This window comes from Ailuropoda melanoleuca, chromosome 16 (assembly GCF_002007445.2).
Source record: "Ailuropoda melanoleuca isolate Jingjing chromosome 16, ASM200744v2, whole genome shotgun sequence".
NCBI lineage: Eukaryota > Metazoa > Chordata > Mammalia > Carnivora > Ursidae > Ailuropoda > Ailuropoda melanoleuca.
This window is the reverse complement of record NC_048233.1, coordinates 76,616,844-76,623,220: the sequence shown is the minus strand read 5'-3', so window position 1 is coordinate 76,623,220 and position 6,377 is coordinate 76,616,844.

Sequence of the window (6,377 nt, the reverse complement as noted above, 5' to 3'; positions counted from 1 at the left end):
AAAAAAAAAAAGATATGAGCCTTTCCAATTACCAGAGAGAAAGTTGCTTGTGAATAGTTATAAGCTATTAAAGATGATATATATTGCATTAAAATTACTTTCACATGACACATCATGTTATTACCCAGCACTCTGGTCCAAGAATCACCTGCCAGGTGTGTCACTGTCTGTTAGACACCCTCAATGGGAATGAGGTGAGCCATGCAGAGTACAGGGGAAGGACAGAAGGTGGAGACAGGAATGGAGGTGAGAGGATCCCACAAAAGAATGCACAATGCTTTGCAGTCTTGCTGAAAGATCTATTGATAACCAACAAGCCCTGGTATCTCACAGAATCATCTGAGAGAAAATCACAACCCAACACCTGGCGTCTTTTATTACAAATGGACTGGAAGAATCCTCACAAAGGTTTTTGGGGTGTCACTTAAGGTCTTAGAAACTCAGCTTCCCCATCAATTAAATGAGAATATGAAGACCTACCTTAAAAAAGCTTCTGTAAATCTTAAAATATACAACATAGGAAAATAATGAGTCCTTGGCTCAGAGAAAGCACAGAAGAAATATTCATATGTTTTTATTAATCCTACTTAAACATGAGGTATTGAGAACCAGAGAAGTGAAATACCTCACAAAGTTCCCACACCTAATTAGTAACAGAACTGAGCCTAGAATCCACATCTCCTAAGTATAAGTCTAAATCTCCTTTATGTTCATATGATGTGCACAGTAATGTCTTGACCTGGAAAATTAAGAAAAGCCAATGAATGAGCCCCTGCATTAAACTTCCCAGGCCAAAGCCCTAGATGAACTCCTTACATCTGAAGGAATGATTAAACTCTCCATTTCTGGTGGGAAAATTTTGGAAGGTAGTTCCAATGAGATCCTGAAGTGGCCAAAGACAAGAAGCCGAGTCAACAATCTCTTAAAGCTTCTTTCAATCTCTGAATCAAATGACGTTTAGTGCTAATTACATTTCTTGTAGACCAAAGGACTGGAGGACATCTGGATTCCAGTTTCTGTCAAAGCAATGCCAGGATTTGCTGAATACACTTGACTATCCTCATTCCATCATGGAAACTGTGAAAATAGAACAAATGCCAACTGAGGTTTGTACTAGTTTGAACCACCTCTTTCTTCATCTTAGTAGCAATCAGGGCCTTGATTTAAATTATGGTTGTTTAAAGTTGTATCTTACTAAGGTAAGGTTTCCAATGAATAATTCAGAAATTCTGGCTGGATATACCCAACTAATACAATGCAAATTTGAGGCAATAAATGATTTTAATGGGATCAGAAATACTTTATGATTAAAAATCAGACCACTGAGAGCAAGATTTATTGTTTCAGGGAATGGAAGAAGGGAGAGTGAAGAATGAGAAAGTGCATAGATAACAATGGCTTTATTTTCTATTTGAATATGTATATATATATGTGTATATATGACCATTACCAAGATCTAATATCAACAGTAACTACATTCCTTTGCAAAACTTGACACTTTAGTGTGTTAATACTAAAGATAGACTTAATGTGAATATGGGAAGATATCTCATTTATTCACTTATTTACTGAACTCCTACATCAAGCTGTTCTAGATGATTATGATACATCATGAATCAAAAGAGAAAAAAACTCCCTGCCTCAACAAGAGCTTACAGTCCATGTGAGGAGACTGACCAAAAAATTAAAAATAAGAAATTTAAATAAATTGTACCAGCATATCAGAAAGTAATACCTATCGAAAAATTTAAGAATTGTATACATTGTATGCAATTGTACACATTACTCAGTGATTGCCATGACTGGTGTACTCTCAATCCTCTTCACCTGTTTCCACCACTGCCCACCTCCCCTCTGCAAACCACCAGTTTATTCTCTGTATTTAAGAGTCTGGGTTTTGGTACACCTGTGTGACTCAGTCATTTACACATCTGCCTTTGAATTTGGTCATGATCCCAGGATCCTGGGATTGAGTTCCACATCAGGCTCCTTAGTGGGGAGTCTGCTTATCCCTCTGCCAGCTGCTCCCCCTGCTTGTGCTCTCTCTCTCTGCCTGCAAAATAAATATATAAAATCTTAAAAAAAAGAGAAGAATCTGGGTTTTTTGTTTGTCTCCTTTTTTGGATGTTCATTTGTCTTTTTTCTTAAATTCTATATATGAGTGAAATTATATGATATTTATATTTTTCTGTCTGATATTTCACTTAGCATTATACCAAGTTCTTTCATGTTGTTGCAAATGGGAAGATTTCATTCTTTTTAAAGCTGAGTAAAATTCCGTTGTATATATACCCCATCTTCGTTATCCATTCACTTATCATTGAATACTTGGGTTGTTGCCATAGTTTGGCAATTGTAAATAATACTGCAATAAACAGGGGGTTTATATATCTATTCGAATTAGTGTTTTTGTGTTCTTCAGGTAAGTACCTGGTAGTGGAATTACTTGAGTATATGGTAATTCTATTTTTTTCTATTTTTGTTTTCCACAGTGGATGAACCAGTTTGCATTCTCACCAGCAGTGCATGAGGGTTCCTTTTACTCCACATCCTTGCTAACACTTGTTATTTCTTGTCTTTTTAATTTTTTCCATTCTGACAGGCATGAGGTGATATCTCACTGTGGTTTGATTTGTATTTTCATGATGATGAGTGATGCTGACCATCTCTTCATGTGTTGAATTGTTATTTGTATGTCTTCTTTGGAAAAATGTCTATTCAGGTCCTCTGTCCATTTTTATTTTCTTTTTTATAATAATTTTTTATTATGTTATGTTAGTCACGATACAGTATATCCTTAGTTTTTGATGTAATGTTCCATGATTCATTACTTGTGTATAATACCCAGTGCACCATGCAATACGTGCCTTCCTTAATACCTATCACTGGCCTATCCCAGTCCCCCACCCTCCTCCCCTCTGAAGCCCTCAGTTTGTTTCCCAGAGTCTCTCATGGTTCGTTCCCCCTTCTGTTTACTCCCCCTTCATTCTTCCCTTCCTTCTCCTACCAATCTTTCTATTTCTTATGTTTCCTAAATGAGTGAAAACATATGATAATTGTCTTTCTCTGCTTGACTTCTTTCACTTAGCATAATCTCCTCCAGTCCCATCCCTGATGCTGCAAATTTGGATGATCATTCTTTTTGATGGCTCAGTAATATCCCATTGTATATATGGACCACATCTTAATCCAGTCATCTGTTGAAGGGCATCTTGGCTCCTTCCCCAATTCAGCTATTGTGGACAATGCTGCTATCAATATTGGGGTGCATATGGCCCTTCTCTTCACTACATCTGTATCTTTGGGGTAAATACCCAGGAGTGCAATTGCTGGATTAGGGTAGCTCAATTTTTAACTTTTTAAAGGGACCTCCACACTGTTTTCCAAAGTGGCTGTACCAACTTGCATTCCCACCAACAGTGTAAGAGGGATCCCCTTTCCATTTTTAAATCAGATTGTCTTTGTAGTGATGAAATGCATATGCTCTCTATATCTTTTGGATATTAGTCCCTTATCATTTTCACCTGTCTCCATGTATTTTTTGAATTCCTCTTGTAAATTTTGGTTGACCTATTCATTTTAAGACCAGGTTATTTCTCCTCCACGTATTTGTGTTCTTTTACATTTCTTTTTGTGGATAATTCTAGATTCATAACATTGTAGTAAAAAAAGATGTATAATATGATTTCAGTTTTTTTACTTATTAGGCCTATTTTGTAGTGTAACATTGTATCTATTCTGGAGAATGTTTCCTATATACCTGAAAAGAATGTGTTTTCTGCTGCATTGGGATGTAATGCTCTGAATACATCTGTTAGGTCCATTTGGTCAAGTGTGTCATTCAAAGCCACTCTTTCCTGATTACTGATTTTCTGTCTGGATGATCTGTCCATTGATCTAAGTGGGGAGTTAGAGTTATCTGCTTTAATTGTATTATTGTCAACTTCTTCCTTTATGTCTTCTAATAGTTGTTTTATGTATTTAGGTGCACCCATGTTTGTTGCATGAATAATTACAATTTTAATATCCTCCTGATGGACTGATTCTTGGACTCAGTTAGTGGAGACAGTTCAGACCCAAATGCACATGCAGATTAAAACTGAAGGTATGGAAAAACATTTATCATGCTAATAGAGGTAAAAAAAAAAAACAAACAAACAAACCTAGGGGAGCAATAGTAAATCAGACAAAATAGGTGAGTCAAGTCTTATCTCTCCTATGAACAAAGTTCTCCAATGGTGTTCCACTTTGCTTTCATCAAAAATGAAGTCATTTAATGCAACTTACAAGGCTGTACGTGATTGGACCCACCACCTCTCTCTGACCTCATCTAATACTCTCTAGGTTCCCATCTGACTGGCCTCAAAACATCAAACACATTTCCGCAGTGCATATCCACATGGCTGACTCCCTTCTCTTCTTCAAGTATTTATTCAAATTTGATGTCCTCCATGAAGACTACTCTGATGATTTATTCAAAGCGGCAGACTGGGGAGAGAGTTAAGATGGTGGAGGAGTAGGGGACCCTAATTTCATCTGGTCTCTGGGAATCAGCTAGATAGCTATTAAATTATTCTGAACACCCACAAAAATCAAACAGATATCTAAGAAAAGAATAGTTATATTTCTACAAATGGAAAAGCGACCACTTTTTGCAAGGTAGGAGGGGTGGAGACATGAATCGAATGCAATCTATTGGAAGATAAACCATGGGGGGGCACTCAATAAGCTGGGTACTAGAAAATGGTATAAGCAACAGAGCACAAAATTTGAACTTTTAGGTGTTTGCCTGAAAGGTACTCAGGAGGCAAAGTGGGGAGGAATCCCAGGTGGGACAGTGTGGTCTCAGGATCCCCAGGGTCACAAAAAGAATGGGGGTGACTTAGTGTAGCAGAGTTCCTAGGCAGTGGAGAAGGGAAGCCAGTTGCAAAAATGAGCCCAGGCTACAACTTTCTGCTCACTGTTGACATAAACTGGGAACCACTGCATGGTTGGGTGACCAATTTCTTGGCAGGGGCCCAGCTAGTGGCAGAACCATGGAGAGACCCCTATCATTCCCTGGGAGGAATGACACTGGTGCATGCCACAGGAGTCTGTAATGTTTGGAGAGTGGAAATTGGGTCGTGTGCCTGAGACAGAAACTCCTGGTCACAAGTTAGGTGAACACAGAGTGTGGACTGCAATCAGGGAGACCAGAGTGATTGACTGCTTTTCTCTGAGGGCTCACTGAAGAGTGGGGAGTGTGAACTTTCATCTCCAGGGCTGGTAATCAGGTTGCCACCATGTTCATTCTCATCCTCTAAAGCAGTGGGGAAAGCCTTCAGGGAACAAAAAACCACATAGAGCAACCTGTGCCTCTTAAACTGAGCCCAACCCGTGGCAAGGGCTGTATAGTTCCACCTGGGACAAAGACACCTGAGAATCAGAATAACAAGCCCCTCCAACAATAGACCAGCAGAAACATCCAGCTAACATCAAGTTTATCAATCACACAGAACTTCATAACCCCAGCTCTAGGGGAAAATAGTATAAAGAATATGTGGATTTTTCTCATGATTCTTTAGTATTTCAATTTTTTCCTTTTCAACTAATTTCTTGTGTTTTCAACACTTTTCTTAAGTCTTTTTTAATTTTCATTTTTACAGGCACATTTTATCCTTTCATTGTATTTAATTTTATTTTTGTATATATGTAAGTATTTTTTTCTTGACAATTTTGGGATGTGGTTTATTTTAACAAACAAAACAAAATACACCCAGGATATAGTATAGTGCTTTGCTCTGTTTGACTATTTCATTATATTCTCTCTCTCTCTCTCTCTGTCTTTCTCTCTTTTTCCAGTTTCTGTCTCTTCTGATTAGTTTAGTGTATATTTCTCTGGGGCCATTGTTGCTATTTTAGTATTTTGTTCTCTCATTCAGCTATTCTTCTCTGGACAGATGACAAGATGGAAGAACTTGTGCCAGAAAAGAGAACAAGAGGAAGCACTGACATCCAGGAACCAGATCAGTATGGACATAAGTAGGACATTGAAAGTAAGGTTCAGAATAATGATTATAAAGATACTAGCTGGTCTTGAAAAAAAGCATAAAGAACACTAGAGTATCCTTTTCTGAAGACATATAAGAACTAAAATCAAATCAGGTCAAAATGAAAGAGGCTATTAATGAGATACAATGAAAAATGGTGTCTCTAATTGCTTGGATAAATGAGGCAGAAGAGATAATTGGTGACATAGAAGACAAAATGTTTGAGAATAAAGAAACTGCAAAAAAGAGAGATAACCACTGTCTCACAAGAGGAGAATTCGAGACATAAGTGATATCATTTAGCAAAACAATATTAGGGTAGTTGGGGTCCCAGAAGAAGCTGAAAAA